This window comes from Ictidomys tridecemlineatus, chromosome 8, assembly GCF_052094955.1.
Source record: "Ictidomys tridecemlineatus isolate mIctTri1 chromosome 8, mIctTri1.hap1, whole genome shotgun sequence".
Lineage (NCBI taxonomy): Eukaryota > Metazoa > Chordata > Mammalia > Rodentia > Sciuridae > Ictidomys > Ictidomys tridecemlineatus.
Window position 1 is genome coordinate 102,948,744 of NC_135484.1, and position 16,874 is coordinate 102,965,617.

The following is a 16,874-nucleotide window of genomic DNA, read 5'->3' on the forward strand; positions in this document are numbered from 1 at the left end:
ATGTTGTGTCACTATTCTTATTTACCTCCAAATATTTTTAATTTTATTCCTGATTTCTTCTGCTATCCATTTGTCAACCAATAGCATGTTAGTCTCTCATGTTAGAGTAGCTTCTATATTTTTTATTGTTGACTTCTAAATTCATTCTATTCTTGATCTAATAGAATGCAAGGTATTATCTCTATTTTTTTTTTATATTGCTGACAGGTGCTTTGTGGTCTGAGATATAGTCTGTTTTAGAGAAGAATCCGTGGGCTGCTAAGAAAATGTATTTAATCATTAATTAATTAAATACTATATATTTGTTAAATCTAAATTATTGATTTTATTATTTATTTCAATAGGGGTGTTGTTTAATATTTTTGTATAAAACTGCATCTTCTTTACTGGGCATACTTTAATTTTGGAGTAAAATAAAACAAAAAGACAATACATTATCCAACCCTGCTGCCAAACTAGGAAGAGGCTGGGGGCTTGAGGCCCATGATTCCTGCCTTAAGATGCCAAGGACAGAAAAAAACCACTAGAACATCAGTCAGCAGAGGAGCCAGTTGGGAAAGGGCCATTCAAGGCCACTGTAGGAGCCATGGGGACACTATACAGAGGGCAGATTTCTCAGTGGCGACTCCCAATCTCCTTCTTTTATGTGAGATTCATCCTCATCACTCTCAAAAGGGAACAGGAATAGCATCACTGGATTCCTCCACTGTCTTCATCAATGCTTAGACCTAGCTTTATAGTGTAGTAAATTCAATTGAAGAGGGTCTGGGAATTCTCCAGGGAGAAGCCAGAAGAGAGCAGCACAGTTTCAAATAGCAGCACCACCAGGTCCTTTATAGCCTTGTCATTTTTGTCTGCCTCTGCCTTTTGCCTCAGTGTCTCCACTATGGGGTGATCAGGGTTGACCTCCAGGTGCTTTTTGGCCATTATATAGCCCACTGTGGAGTTGTCTTGAAGTGCCTGAGCCTTCATGATCTGCTCCATGTTGGCTGTCCAGCCATAGTTGCTGGTAAAAATGCAGTAGGGTGAAGATAAAAACCTATTGGCTTTTTATCCAAGATTTCTTTCATAAGCTTGAAAATATTCTCAAATTTTACCTTGCTCTCCTACATTTTCTTTTTTTCCTCCCCTTCCTCAGGTAGCTCCAGGCCTTCCTTGGTCACAGAAACCAGGCTCTTCCCATTAAACTCCTTGAATTGCTGTACACAGTACTCATCAATAGGCTTAGTCATATATACTACCTCAAAGCCCCTCTTCTGAACACACTCCACAAAAGCAGAGTTGGCCACCTGTTCTTTGTTTTCATTAGTAATGTAATAGATGGACTTCTGTGTCTCTTTCATGTGAGAGACATACTCTGACAGAGAAGTCATCTCATCTCCAGACTGAGAGGTGTGACAGTGCAGCAACTCGAAAGGTGTCACTGATTAGCAGAATCTTTGTGGATTACAAGCTTAAGATTTTTAGAGAATGCCTCATAGAATTTTTTGTAGTTCTTCTCATCTTCTGCCCACTCAGAGAACAGCAAAAGGCACTTCTTCACAATGATTTTTTTTGTGGATGACTTTCAAAATTTTGCTCTGTTGGAGCATTTCTCAGGAGATATTCAGGGACAGATCCTCAGAGTCAACAAACACAAATAAAGGTGAGATACTCTGGTATCAGCTCATTGTAGCTCTCCATGATGAACACATGATGGACATAGAGCTTAATATTGTTCTTCTTGTTATTCTCAAAGAGGACAAAGGGAGACCACAGTGGAATGAATAGCAATGTCGTGAATTCTAACTGACCTTCTACAGAGAAGTACTTAATGGCTAGGTGGTCTTCCCAGTCATTTGTGAGGCTCTCATAGAATTTTCCTTATTCTTCTTGAGTGATGTCATCATGGTTTCTGGGCAAAACAGGCTTGGTCTTGTGCAAGTCTTCACGATCAATATATTTCTCCTTAATCTTCTTTGTTTTCTTTTTCTTATCCTTACCAGTGTCATCCTCTTCATCTGAGCCTACATCTTCAATCTCCAGTTTCTTCTCACCATCCTCATCTTTCTCTTTATTCTCACCTTTTTCTTCCTCTTCCTCATCATCACTGATTTCCTTCTCTTGCTCCTTCTCCAAATAAAGGGTGATTGGAGAGCCTATGAAGTACAAGGGCTTGTTCACCACTTCTTTGACCCACCTCTCCTCTGAATACTCTGGCTGGTCTTTTTTGAGGTGGAGAATGACTTTAGCACCCTGTACAAAGGTCTCACCACGATCAGCCCTTACAGTGAAGGATCCCCCAGCAGAAGACTCCCAGGCACATTGTTTGTGATCATAACTACTTTTTTTCTGCCACCAAATGGGCAGAATAAAATCCAACACCAAATTGCTTCCATAAATGCTCTAGTACCAGGCTTGGCAATTGTTCCCAAATTGTTTATGAGATCAGCTTTGGTCATGCCAATGCCTGTGTCCACCAAAGTCAGGGTTCTTTCCTAAGGGTTGGCGGTGATGTCAAATTTTAGCTCTTCGCCATGGTTCAACTTGAAAGGGTCTGTCAGGCTCTTACAGTGAATCTTGTCCAAGGCATCTGAAGCATTAGAGATCAATTCCTGAAGGAAAATTTTCTTGACAGAATAGAAGGCATTGATGATAAGAGACATGAGTTGGGCAATTTCTGCCTGAAAGGCAAAGGTCTCCACCTCTCTTCTCTATGATGCACTTCTTCAAGCGTCTTATAGAAAAAAAGACTGTATTACAGAATAGGGTGAGCCTGAATAGTGTGTACCTTGCTTGCCACACCTAAGCTGTGCAGGTGGTGACTCAAGAGACTTTGTTTAATTTTTGTTTGGTGAGAAAGATGTGTTAAAGTCACTCAGAACTATTGTATTATAGACTATTTGATTCTTGAAATTGAGAAGGGTTTGTTTGATGTACAAAGATGCTCCAATTGTTTGGGGCATACATATTTTGTTGATGTATAATTCCTTTATGCAGTTGAAATGTCTTTCTTTGTCCCTTCTGATTAACTTTGACTTGAAGTTCACTTTATCTGATATGAGGGTAGAAACCCTGTTTGTTTACAAAATCCATGTGAGTAATATGCTTTTTTTCCCCCATCCATTTACCTTCAGTCTGTGGATGTCTTTGCCTAATGAGGTGAGTCTCTTGGAGACATTATGTTGTTATGTCTAATTCAATCTGCCAGCCTGAGTCTTTTGATTGATGAGTTTAGGCCATTTACATTCAAAGTTATATTGAGATATGATTTTTATTCCCAGTTATTTTGGTTTATTTCTATTTTTTAATTTGAATTAGTTTCTCCTTTGTTTAATTACATTTAGTGTAGTGCTTCCCTTTGTGGGTTTTCACTTTCATTTTTCATTTGTTCTTCATGAAATATTTGCTAAGAATGCTCTGTAGTGCAAGCTTTGTAGTTGTGAATTCTTTTAACTTTTGTTTATCATGGAGGGTTTTTATTTCATCTTAAAATCTGAAGATTAATTTTGCTGGGTATAGTATTCTTGGTTGGCATCTGGCAAATGGAGTTTTTACTAAAAGTCATATCTCACTTGGCCAGTAGACCTGGGAAATTTTTCTGTGGTTACTTTTTCAGTTTTTGAAATGACAATAGAAATAAATATATGCAGCGACTGGCAATCACCAGACTGACTCTCTAATTAGTAAAGATTCTTGTGGTAAGAAAGATCCCTTGAGAGCTTCTAGAATTTTCCATTAGTACTCCCAAAATAACTCAAAGTCCATTGCTGATCCCTGAGGGAGTCAGAGAGATTAGTGACACTCTCAAAATCTCAAAAGAGGCATGCAAATTGCATGCATGCAAGAGGCTTTTATTCACTCATTTAAATTGACAATTTAGTCTGTAGGAAAGATAGATTGATGTTATAGGACAATAGAATATAATAAGTCTTAAGAGAGAATAACTCTAATTGCAGCTGCTATTCCAAATGTGACATATTTAATGAGGTAAGTGAATATAGCTAATGGTGTCTATGTGCTTTTATGTGGTGATTTTTTTCTCTGAGTTAATAAGCAGGGTTATTTTTTTTCTCCTTTTGTTATTGCAGTTTGCTTTCTTCTCCACACTTCAAGGTTATAGCAACTATCCAACCCTGAAAACTGTACAGTGGAGGAATGTAATTATTTCATAATTGCATTGAGAATCATGTTCACCAATTAGATTAATGACATCATGTTAATAGTTCCCTGGTGAGAAGAACATAGCAAAATGCACAGATGAAAACACATATAGTAAACTGAATAAACTCCATGCATATATTTAGGTGTGCTGGGTATGGCCACTTTTTGATTAGGTTTAAGAGTTGAAAATCTTCCTCTATAAAATCAGATGGTAAAAATAAATTAGCTGTTGTAGACCAAAAGCCAAAATCAAAGATATTATATAATCCAAGGATATAAGATAATGTATATAATAAGAATAATATATTTTATTGAAAAAATTAAGTAATAATAATATGATTAAATAAATTTGTATTGTAATACAGATATAAAAATGAAGAGTATTATTTTATTCTATTTAATTTTGGGGGGATATTTTGTGTATTCCATGTTCAGTCATAGTGGTGCCCATGGTAAAAATTGATTGCAAACTATCTGTTTATGCTGTAGTGTACTAAGATTTTAATGTATTTCATCTTTAAAAATGTCTTTCACATGAATATTTACTGCCAAATCATTATATGAATCCACAAGCATATAATTTTAATTATGCATACTCAATGCTTGGATGGCATTTATATATTTTTAAAATTTATTCTTTTGACATCTGGACAAGAATTTTGTTGCAGTTTCATCATTTGTAAATGAAGTTTAGGTGGAAGATCCGAATTTGCAGGGTAAAGTGAATTTTTAAATCCACATACTTTCTTTCCAACTGCATTGAGGTTCTCAAAATGTTGCTGAGACTAAGTTTAATCTCATGAATCATACTCACTACAACTTTGTACGGAATTAAGATATCATGTTTTGCTTTAAAATTTGGAAGCTAAAAATTTGAAAGTGCAAAAAGTAGTCAACATTATATGTGATTTCACCACATTTTATTATCATTGAAAACACTTTGTAATAATATTTTTTTACATGTCTTGTTTTACCTTGAAAAATTTCACTCTTGTACCGAACTAAAAAAAAAAAAAAAGCCATAAAGTTGCTGCATAACAAGCATGTTAGGAAATTCAGCTTCTATTTCTAACAAAAGTTCATGGGCTTGATAATGGCTCAGTTTACTAAGGTGATGAAGTTCACTGGTAACACTACTGGTTCAGTAACACAGGACTAATTTAAATGGTTTCTGAAAATTACTTGCTTGATAACTAAGAACTTTAAACAACATGAATTTCTACAAACTTTTAAGGTCTGTCCCACAAAACCCTTTTTTATTCCAAACATGTTTTTACCCTCATAAAGTTTATCTTTGAAGATTTCACTCTATGTTATATTTTAAAAATATTCTTACTCATTATCCTATTCAGTTTATTCACTGAGGCTAATTTTTAAGTCACCCAAAAATCAACATTTACACATTAAATAACTAATAGTCCACCTCTCAGTTTAACAAGAGTCAGGGGAAAATATTCTAAAACATTTTTCTTTTTAAAAATAGAATATTTGATTTTTCTCCTCATATCCTCAAGTATTTGAACAATTGGTTTTGTAGAAAGGCTAAAGAAATTTGTTTTCTCATGACCTATTTCTTCTATAGCAATCAATCTTTCAACAAATGTATAAACTGGCAATATCAACATATAAGCATAGATATTGCATCATTGAATAAGGAACAAAATTCTTTGTGATTTAATTTAACAACAATATATACAATTGACCTTTTCTTAATACTACAATGTCCATTTTTCCCTTGATGGATATGCATCAGTAATAAAAAATAAAATTTTAAAATGGAAATATGTTATTTAAAGTTATACCTAGGTTATTGGATTTATGCATTGAACTGAGCAGTAAACAGTAATGAGAGTACCACACACGGCCTCTTGTTGCATGCAGTCAACTGGCCTTTATCGTTCAAAGGAATCTCTTGTCAATATATAAATTAACAAGCATTGCTGTGTCTCAATAAACTTTGTTTATGGACATTGAAATTTGAATAGTATATAATTTCATTTTTATTCTTTAATAAGAATGCAAAGTTGTACCCTAAATACATCCAGTATTCAAGTTACATTGGAAACCCACAGCCTGGTCACTAGTTAGTTTAAAAGAATCCTAGAATATCTGACCACATCTTAAAGTATATTGGAGACAATTGAGTTATTTTTTTAAAAAATAAATTGAGGTTATAAAGTGTTACATGACTCATACAAATCACTAGACAGTGCTAGACAGCAGAGCTAGAAACTTTGAATTTAAATTCCCAATGTAATACATTTCCCTTTCCATAGCAAGTATATATATCTATATGTAATCTATATCTATATACATATATATATACATACATATATATAAGCATATAGTTTTATTTTCTTATTTTATAATATTTTTAATTTTTGGTAAAATATATCATAAACAATACAAATATAATGGATAGATTAAACAGTATTTGAAGTATTACATTGCCTTATTATTTACCTGATTTTTTTAACCCCATGTGTAATGCTTTTGATATTTCACATTTTTGGGGGGTGGTATGTTCACTATAATTACCTTTTCTTTAAAAAATACATTACCTTTCTTAGGTTAAAAATTTGCCATTAGTTTCTTAGTTTTCTAAACGATTCTCTGGATTCTCTGTTACTGCACTTTTCAGTCTCCTAGTCTACAGCTGAGGCTTTAGTAATTCTACTCTGCCACTTCCTATGCCTGTGCCTGTGCCTGTGCCTGTGATTGGGTCAACCTACAGGAGCACAGATAAAAAGGAAAACAGCATGGAGGTTTTTGACTTCTCCCATCCCCATCCTCTTGGGCTTACACTCTTATCCTTGGAAAGACTCCTCTTCCTCCCATCTTGGTGAGGGAGTGGTGTTGCCAATGTTGCTCTTGTCTACAACAGTGCTGTGAGATTTCATGGGGCTCAGGGCCCAAGAGAACAGAAAAAAAAAAACACTCTTGGGGGAACTTCCTTCTACTTTCTATTAGCATTGGGAAACTCCTATCTCATTTCTCAAGGTAGAATTTGAGGGTTCCTGGAAACCTCTGTTGGTTCTTGGTGCCCTACTTCCACGTTTGGGCTAGCTTGGGTGAAGATGGATGCTATTTGGGGACAAAATGGAGAAACTCTCCCTTAGTTTGGTGATATATTTAATACTGGCTGTCTTTTCCAATACACTGCTTTCACTATTATTTTTTAATTAGTGATTTATAGTTACGAATAATAGTTGGGTTCATTTTGAGATTACATATGCATGAAATTTAATTTACTTCACTTCAATTACCAATGCCACCCGGTAGGTCTCCTCTCCTCCCTCACCCTATTCCACTTCCTCTACTTATGCTTTTTCTTTCACTCATTTATTTATTTTATACGTACATTGTTTTGCATATACACATACATGAACATAGCATGATTTTGTCAAATTCACTATGCATTACTTCCCCTTTCCTGTCCTTCTTTCTCTCTAAATCTTGTCTTCTATTCCACCTGACTTGTCTTCCCTTTGTCTTTATGATATTCAAACCCCTCTTCTTCTTCTTCTTCTTTTTTTTTTTTCTCTTACACTGCTCTAACATCCACATATGAGAGAAAACATTGGATCTTTGTCTTTCTGACTCTGGCTTATTTCACTTAGCATGATGCTCTCCATTTCCCTCTATTTATGAGAAAATGCCATAATTTCCTTCTTCTTTATGACAGAGTACAATCAAATTGCATATATATATATATATATATATATATATATATATATATATATATATATATACTGCATTTTCTTAATTCATTCATCTATTGACAGGCTCCTAGTCTAGTTTCATAACTTGACTACTGTGAATTATGCTGCTATAAATATTGATGTGGCTATATCATTATAGCATGCTGATTTTTGTGTGTATTTTAAAGTAAATACTGAGGAGAGAAATAACTGTATCATATTGTAGTTAAATTCCTAGTTTTTTGAGGAATCCCTATACTGCTTTCCTGAGTGGTTGTACTAATCTGCATTCACATCAACAATGTGTGAGTGCACCTCTTCCCCACATCCACACCAGCATTTATTATTATTTGTATTCTTGATAATTGCCTTTTTGACTAAAGTGAAATGATATCTTAGTGTAGTCTTGATTTGCATTTCCCTGGTTACTAGAGATGTTGAGCATCTTTCCATATGTTTGTTGGCCTTTTGTACTTCTCTTGAGAAAAGTTTGGTTAGTTCTTTTGCCCATTTATTGAGTGGGTTATTTGCTTTTTAATTTTTATTTTTTGGAGTTAAGTTTTTTTAGTTCTTTTTTATTTTCTGAATATTAATACCTGTCAGAGGAGTAGTTGGTGAAGATTTTCTCCCATGCTGTAGGTTCTCTCTCTCTCTTTTTTAAAAGGTTTCTTTTAAAATTATTTTTAGGTGTAGATGGACACAACACAATGCCTTTATTTTTATGTAGTGCTGAGGATTGAATCCGGGTCCTGCCCATGCTAGGCGAGCGCTCTACCTTCAGCCACAATCGCAGCCCTGTATGTTCTCTCTTTAAGATCTTAATCTTTTTCTTTTTTAGTTTGATATAATTTCATTTACTGATTATTGATTTTATTTCTTGAGCTTTAGGAGTCTTGCTAAGGAAATCAGTGCCTGCACCAATATATTGGAGTTTTGATTCTATATTTTCTTCTAGAAGTTGTAAAGTTTTCTATTCTAATTTCATAGTCTAGTCTTTGATACATTTTGATTTAACTACGGCCCAACACCATTTGTTTTAAAAGGCTATCTTTTCTCCAACACATATTTTTAGCATCTTTGTCAAGTATCAGATGACTATGTCTATGTGGCCTTGTCCCTTTGTATTCTATTCCATTAATCATGTCTACATCAATGCTGTTTTTGTTACCAAAACTCTGTTGTATAATTTAGGATCAGGTATTGGATTGCTTCCAGCATCACTCTTGATCAGGGTTGCTTTAGCTATTTTGCATCTTTCATTCTTTTAAATGAATTTTATGACAGTTTTTTTTCTAGTGTTTTTTTATTTTAATGAGAATTGCATTAATCTGTGGATCACTTGTGTTGATATTATCATTTAGGCAATATTAATTCTGCTTATCCAAGAATATGAGAAGTTTCTCTATCTTTTAAGATTTTCATTTTCTCTCTTTAGTATTCTATAATTTTCATTGTAGAGGCCTCCTTAGTTAGATGTATTCCAAGTATTTATTATTTTCTGAGGTTATTGTGTGCTGAGGGCCATTACCAAGTAGGATTGACGCATCGAAATTTCCTTGCCAAGCGTACCCCATGCTGCTTAGAGGACATTCGATGGGACATTGCATGCATGCTTTAATAAGGTGACCTTGCTCAAGGACCAAGGCAGATCCGGGTTTAGAGCTGATCAGGTTTGAGGAAGTAACCGGCTCCTTGAGTTTAAGGCGTTGCCAGTTTAAGATGATGGGTTTTAGGGAAGTTGGAAGTTGAAGATTATTGCTGGGATTAGGGTGTTCCTGCTGCTTGTTCCCATTGAGTTCTCATGAGATTAAAATGGATTTTGGAGATAGCCTCGTGGAGTAGGTGAATTGTGCGGGAGACGGCAGAACACGTTTGCCCCTGGACCTGTGTGGAGGCGGTGTGAGAGCGGGAATAAAGAATTGCTGTTTGAACCTACAAAGGTGTGTGGTGGCTCGTGATTCTGGTGCCAAGCCGAGACCTTGGCAATTGTGAATAAATTGTTTTCTTTTCCTTTTCAGCAGATTCATTATAGTCATAGAGAAACTATTGATTTTTGTATGTCGATCATGTATTCTGCTACTTTGCTGAATTTGTTTATCAGCCCTACAAGGATTCTGGTGGAGTTCTAGGTCTTCTAGATATAGGATTATGTCATTAGCAAATGGAGACAATTTTACTTCTTCTTTTCCATTTATATCTTTTTAATTTTCTTCTCTTGCATTATTGCTCTGGATAGAGTTCAAATAACTATACTGAATAAAAATGGTGAGAGAAGATGTCTTTGTCTTGTTCCTGATTTTGTAGAAAGTTCTTTCAGTTTTTAGTTGTTCAATGATATTTGCTTTGTGTTTGTCATATATGGGTTTTCTGATATTGAGATAAATTCCTTCTGTCTCTAATTTCTCCAGATTTTTTAATATGAATGTTATCAGAGGCTTTTTTTTGCATCATATGATTCTTGTCATTAATTCTCTTTATGTTCTGAATTACATTTATTGATTTACACATGTTGAATAAACCTTGCATCCCTGGAATGAAATCTGCTTGATTGTGATATACTATCTTTCAGATGTATTTTTTGGATGTGGTTTGCTAATATTTTATTAAGGATATTTGCATCTATGTTCATCAGTGATATTGGTCTGTAGATTTCATTCCTGATTGTGTCTGGTTTTGAAATCAGAATTAGACTGACCTCATAAAATATATTTGGGAGTATTCCCTCCCTTTCAGTTTCATATAATAATTTGAGAAATACTGTTGTTAGCTCTTCTTTGGAGGTCTGGTAGAACTCAACTGAAACTCCATCTTGTCCTGTGTTTTTCTTTGTTGAAACACTTTTAACTGCTGTTTCAATTGTATTACTTGGTCTATTTAGATTTCTATACCTTCCAGATTTAATCTGGGGAGGACATATATGTCTAAAAATATGCCAGTGTCTTTATATTTTCCAGTTTACTGAAGTATAAAGTTTCAAAATGATTACTAATGATCCTCTGGATTTTAGAAATGCCTGTGATGATATCTCCTTTTTCATCTCTAATTTTGTTTATTTGAATCTTCTCTTTCTTTTAGTTAGTTTGACTAAATGTTTCTTAATATTATTTATCTTTACAAAGAACCAACAATTTGTGCTATTTACTCCTTCTATTTTTTAAATCTGAATTTTATTAATTTTGGCTGTGATATTATTTACTGTCTTCTACTGATTTTGACATTAGTTTGTTCTTTCTTTTCTAAGGCTTAATAGTGGATCACTAGATTATTTACTTTGAAACTTTCTTTTTTTTTTTAAAAAAAAAATGTGGCACTCCATGCTTTAAACTTTAAGCTTCAGACTGTACCTGAGATTTTGGAATATTATATTTCTGTTTTCATTTTTTCTAATAATTTATTGATTTCTTTTTATCATTTCTTTCATGATCCATTCTTTATTTAAAAGACTATTGCTCAATCTCTATTTTTAAGTGATTTCTACTATTTTTCTTGCTGCTGATTTCTAGTTTTATTATATTATTATCTAATAGGATGCATGTGATTATATCATTATTTTTGTATTTACTAAGACTTACATTGTGGTATATTTTAGAAAAGGGTTTTTATGAGCTCTTGAGAAGTAAGTAAATTCAGTTGTTTGGGATGTGTGTGTGAAATATTCTGTAGATGTCTATTATATATTAATTTATAGTATTTTTAAGATGTATATATCTATTAATTTTATGTTTGAATGTCCCATATATTGGTCATGGACGTATGTTGAAATCAATCAGTTTTATTGCATTGGGTTCTACCTTTCATGAAGTATTTTTTTTGTGTGTGTATGTGTGTGTGTGTGTGTGTGTGTGTGTGTGTGTGTGTGTATGTGTGTAATTAGGCACACTGACATTTGGAACATACATATCTACTATCATTATATCTTTTTTATATCTTCTTGTTGGATTGTTCTTTTTTCCCCAGGATATAGTTTTTATTATTATTATTATTTTGGTCTATTTTTTCTTGAGATACATTTTGTCAACTATGTGAATAGTTACTCTTGCTTGTTTTCAGACTCCTTTTGCAAGGGATTTTTTTTATCATTTATCTAAAGCCTGTGAGTGTCTTCACCACTGATATGAGTCTTGTGCAAACAGTATGTAGCTGGATATTGTTTTTTGATCAATTTTTCTAATTTATGTCTTTTAAATGGGGTATTGAGATCATTTACATTCAGCATTATTATGTACATATCATTGTTATTTCCTCCCATATTAAAAATAGAATCAACTTTTTTTCCTAATAACTTTATTTTATTTATTTATTTTTACGTGGTACTGAGAATCGAACCTAGTGCCTCATACATGCTAAGCAAGTGTTCACCACAGAGCTACAACCCCAGCCCCTGCTATTTTGTTTTGTTTGCTGAATATTCAATTCTGTTTTGATTTTCATTTAGTTAGTTGCTTTTCTACTAGACTTCGTCTATTTGAAAGTTTTGGGGTTTGTTTTTGAGTTTTCCTGTATGCAATATTTTTTTTAAAAAAAAAAAAATGGTACCAGAGATTGAACCTAGGGGTACTTAACTACTGAATCATACCCCTAGCCCTTTTAAAAAATATATATTTTTAAAAATTTTGAGATGGTCTTACTAAGTTGCTTAAGGTGTTACAAAATTGCTGAGGCTGGCCTAGACTTGTAATCCTCCTTCCTCAGCCTCTAGAGCTGCTGGATTACATACAAGTACCATAGTACTGTGCTGTGCATGGTACATTTTAAGTATTTTTTTTAATCACTAGCTTAATGGTCATGAATTATTTTAGTTTATCTTATAATGGAACATTTTTATTTCCTTATTTATTCTGAAATACATTTTTCTAGATAACAGCAATATTGTCTGGAATTTTTTTTTTTCTTTTAGAGCTTGGAATATTCCTTTCGAGGCCTTCCTTGATGTTAGTGCCTGAGTCAAGAATTCAGAGTGAGCCTATGGTTTTGCCTCTAAATGTAACTTGACATTTCTCTCTTGCAGCATTTTGTCCTTATTTCCTATGTTAGGCATTTTGATTATAATATGTCTTATGTTCTTTTTTGAATTTTGTCTCTTTGGAGTTCTATATGCATCTTGTATGTGGGTGTCTATCTCTTCCCTAAGGTATGGAAAACTTTACTATTATCTCAATGTAGAGGTGTTTAATGCCTATATCACCATGTTCTTCTCTATCTGAATGATTCTCAGATTTGATCTATCTTTCTCTCCCAGAGTTCTTGTATATTCTGATAATTTTAAAATTATTTTTCTTTTATTGCACACTGAATATTCAAGTTGCTATACCCTGTCTTCAAGACCTGAAGTTCTACTTTCTACTTAAACTAAGCTCCTTGGTGATGCTTTCAGGTAAATTTTTAATATCATTATTTTGTCTTTTATTAACAGGTGTTTTGATTTGTTTCTTATTTTTTATTGACATGACAATAGAATAACATAATTATACAAGCATGAAATATATCTTGTTCTAATTTAGATGCCAGTGTTGCTCATTCCCTTTTCCTTTCCCCACTTCTGCTCCTTTCCCTCTATTATCTTTCTGTCATTTACCCATAGGTTTTTTTTTTTAAATTAATTTCTTGTGGAGGTACACAATGGTGAGGTTCACTATGGTATATGGTTTCTTTTCAATGTCTCTATTTCTTTATTGAAATAGTCTTCCATATCCTGTATTTGCTCCTTAACCCGTTCCTTAGATCTTCTTTCAGTTCATAGAACATTTTAATAATGAAGTTTTATCGTCCTTCTCTAAAATTTTATCCTATTCCACATTTGTGTGTTCCTGTGTTCCTTTGGTGGGGTATTTTGAATTTTAGGGGGAGTTTTTTTTTTTTTTTTTTTGCACATTTCTTCATATTTTCAGAGGCCTTTGACTTGCACATCAGTTGAGATGGATTTTTCTTCCTTATTTGCATGTGTATCCTGGTATATGCAGTTATAGTTTTTGCTTTATGTACTTCTCTCTTTTTATTGGATAAGCAAATGTCTAGGAGGAGGACCTGAGGTGCCATTCTTGTTGTTCCTACTTGTGGTCTGTTTTTTCAGGGTTTTTAAAATTTGTTTGTTTGTTTGTTTTTTTCTCATTTTTGTATTTTTTTTTAAACTGGGGAGTCAACCAGCAGTACTTAACCACTGAGATACATCCACAGCCTTTTTTATTTATTTTTTATTTCAGACAGGGTTTTGCTAAGTTGCTCAAAGCCTCACTAAGTTTCTGAGGCTAGCTTTGAACTTGTGCTCTTCCTGCCTCAGCTTCCCAAACTGCTGGGATTATAGTCATGCACTTCCACACCCAGTTTTGTTGTTGGTTTTGTGATTTTTGTCTTCCTTATGCTGTATTTTGAAGTATTGTCATGGTTTAAGTTGGACTAGTTCATGTGTGGAGTGAGGTTTGTTGTTACTTGACTGAGTTGTGAGTATTGCTCGGCAGCAGGATCTCTTCTCTATAAACTCAAAGGGTCCCAGTCACTTTCCAGCCTCTTAGAGAAAGAAGGCGGGGAGACAGGAATAACAACAATGTAAGCAACTGATGTAGCACCAGAAAATAAATGTCTGGTGTCAATACTTTTAACATCTATAACATTTCAACACTCCCCAACCTATCCACCTTATACCTTCCCTGGATGGGAAACAGAGCTACTACAAGCAGACTTGGCTCCTGGCCACAATGACTGGAAGCTTGCTGAGAAGTTTTGATCAAACTTTTAAAAATAAACTTTGCCATTGTTTTAAAGTGATGTAGATGCTGCTTGAATGAACTACTGTAGAATTTTAATATCTATTCATGTTATTTTAATGAGTTAATGACTCAGCTACTCTATCTCTAATATTTCTCCTTTTATTTTTATCCCTCTGAAATATATTTTTAGATATTTCTAAATATTTAAGAAAAAGAAAAATCAAACAGACATCATTTCAGGTATCCATCTGATACACAGATAAACTCAGAGTCCCGTGCATGCTAGGCAAGTATTCTACAGTTGAGCTACACCCCAGCCCCTCCTTTCATATTTAAAGCCCTTCTCAAAATAAATTTAAAAGTAAAAATTTCGATATGAATAGCTTCTTTATTCTGTACCCTTTGTCTTCACATAACTCTCCTTATTCATTTCCAGAAAATTCTCTCTTCTCTTACAAAACATTAAAATAAAAATCATAGGAATGATGTGTTCCTTCTAGTTTTAAATCTATGATAATTAAACTTCAAGAGAAAATTCACTCTAAAAATCAGCTTGTGACTGTGGCATAATACAAAAGAAATAGCTTCCAGATTTTAACTTTTTGCATGGATTCGCTGAAGGAATTTAGGTGGAAAACATGGTTATTTTCTACTCTCTCATGACTAGGGATTACCAGCACATTTCAGTTTCCTAATAAAAGGCAGAGATGACCAGTGTGATTTATAAGAACATTATTTTAAGAATAGTGAAATGAGTAAGGCACCATTCTGGGGAAAAATTAAGTCCCAGTAGTGGACTCCCTGTGGCAAAATTTCTTTCAAAACTTATAAGCCTATTAACTCTTCCATAAGAGGATTCAATTGGACAGGGTATTAAGAATATCTAAAGGGCCTGAAGGTGCAAGTTCTGAATAAGATGTAATTTTAGGGCTCTAAATTAGGTTTAACAAAGCCCACAGGGTAATTGAGTCTGTATTTTCTGAACACTGCAAAATTAACATTGGGGCTTGAAAAATATGTGGGTAAAGATTAGGCTCCTTTTGGTGCAGAACATGATTCCAAAAACAGTAAGAAGATAGAGAGATATTGAAGTTTAGGTGTGTTCCAGACCTGAGGGCAGTTTAGAGAAACTGCAGTAACTCTTCCAGCTTGCGTTCTCTTTGTTTAGCACTTGGGATCCCTTGGTTCATGTGTCCTCCTAAGTAATATGCATGATTCTAATGAATGCCTCTTCTCCCTATCCTTGGAGATGAATTGGCTATTGGCCAGCAATCCTTCTGTATGAGTTGAGATATTTACCAGGGTAAGGATATGATGTAGATATGGAGCAAAGGAAATGTCCTTGATAAAAATAGCAATGACTACTTAGCCTCCATGGAACACATCACATGGTCACCATGGACACAATTCTGTCTGAAATGGGGAGTTTGCCAGATTTAGACTGGAATAGCTCTTGCTCTGCATTTTACAATGAAGTCTGAGAGCTTCCAGGAATCTGGCTTCCAATGGTTAAGAGGATAGTGGTTCATGGGTTTGCTTGGATTCACTTAAGATGTGTAATAAACATGCACTGAGTCAGGGAATGTGGAAATGCTCTCTAGGGCTCCTCATTAGTCAAACTAGAGATTTAAACAATGTAAAAATCATAGGCACATCCTATGACTCAATACATACATTTTATTTTCAAATAAATAAACAATTCCAGACTTGCCTCCCATGTGCTTCTACTGAAACAAGTCATTTAGAGAATGCTTGCTTGCTGTCTTCTAGCAGATAGGCAGTCTTCAAATTGTTTCCACTATTGCTGTTTCTGAAGTCCACATAGCATCGAGGCTGGTGGCATTCTACCTTCTGGTGTTTCCAATGATGGTTAAAAGGTTGCTAAAGTACTTCTGTGACAAGAGATTCATAAAATGGTGTCTGGTGTCTTCTCAGCAATATTCAAGTATGGGAATGAGAACACGTATTAACTGACATTGACTGTTGAAAAATGCTTCCTATTTACTTTTCTCATATACACTCCTTAGCCAGAAGTTTATTAGCAGGGATTGTATACCCAAATGCATTATTGCTCTTATTTATTTATTTTAAATGTATTTTCATTTGTTCTAATTAATTATACATGACAGTAGAATGCATTTTGACACATAACATGTAAATGGAGTATAATTTCTCATTCTTATGGTTGTAGATGATATAGGATCACACTGGTCATGTACTCATATATGCACATAGGGCAATAATGTTTGATTCATTCTACTATCATTCCCACCCCTTATATATGCACATAGGCTAATAATGTCTGGTTCATTCTACTATCATTCCT

The 16,874-nt window shown here is 34.1% G+C and overlaps 1 pseudogene; it reads right to left on the reverse strand.

Moving 5' to 3' along the window:
* Window positions 1–595: 595 nt before the first annotated feature.
* Window positions 596–16,874, reverse strand: part of LOC101971084 (heat shock protein HSP 90-beta pseudogene) — a 32,708-nt pseudogene continuing 16,429 nt past the window's right edge.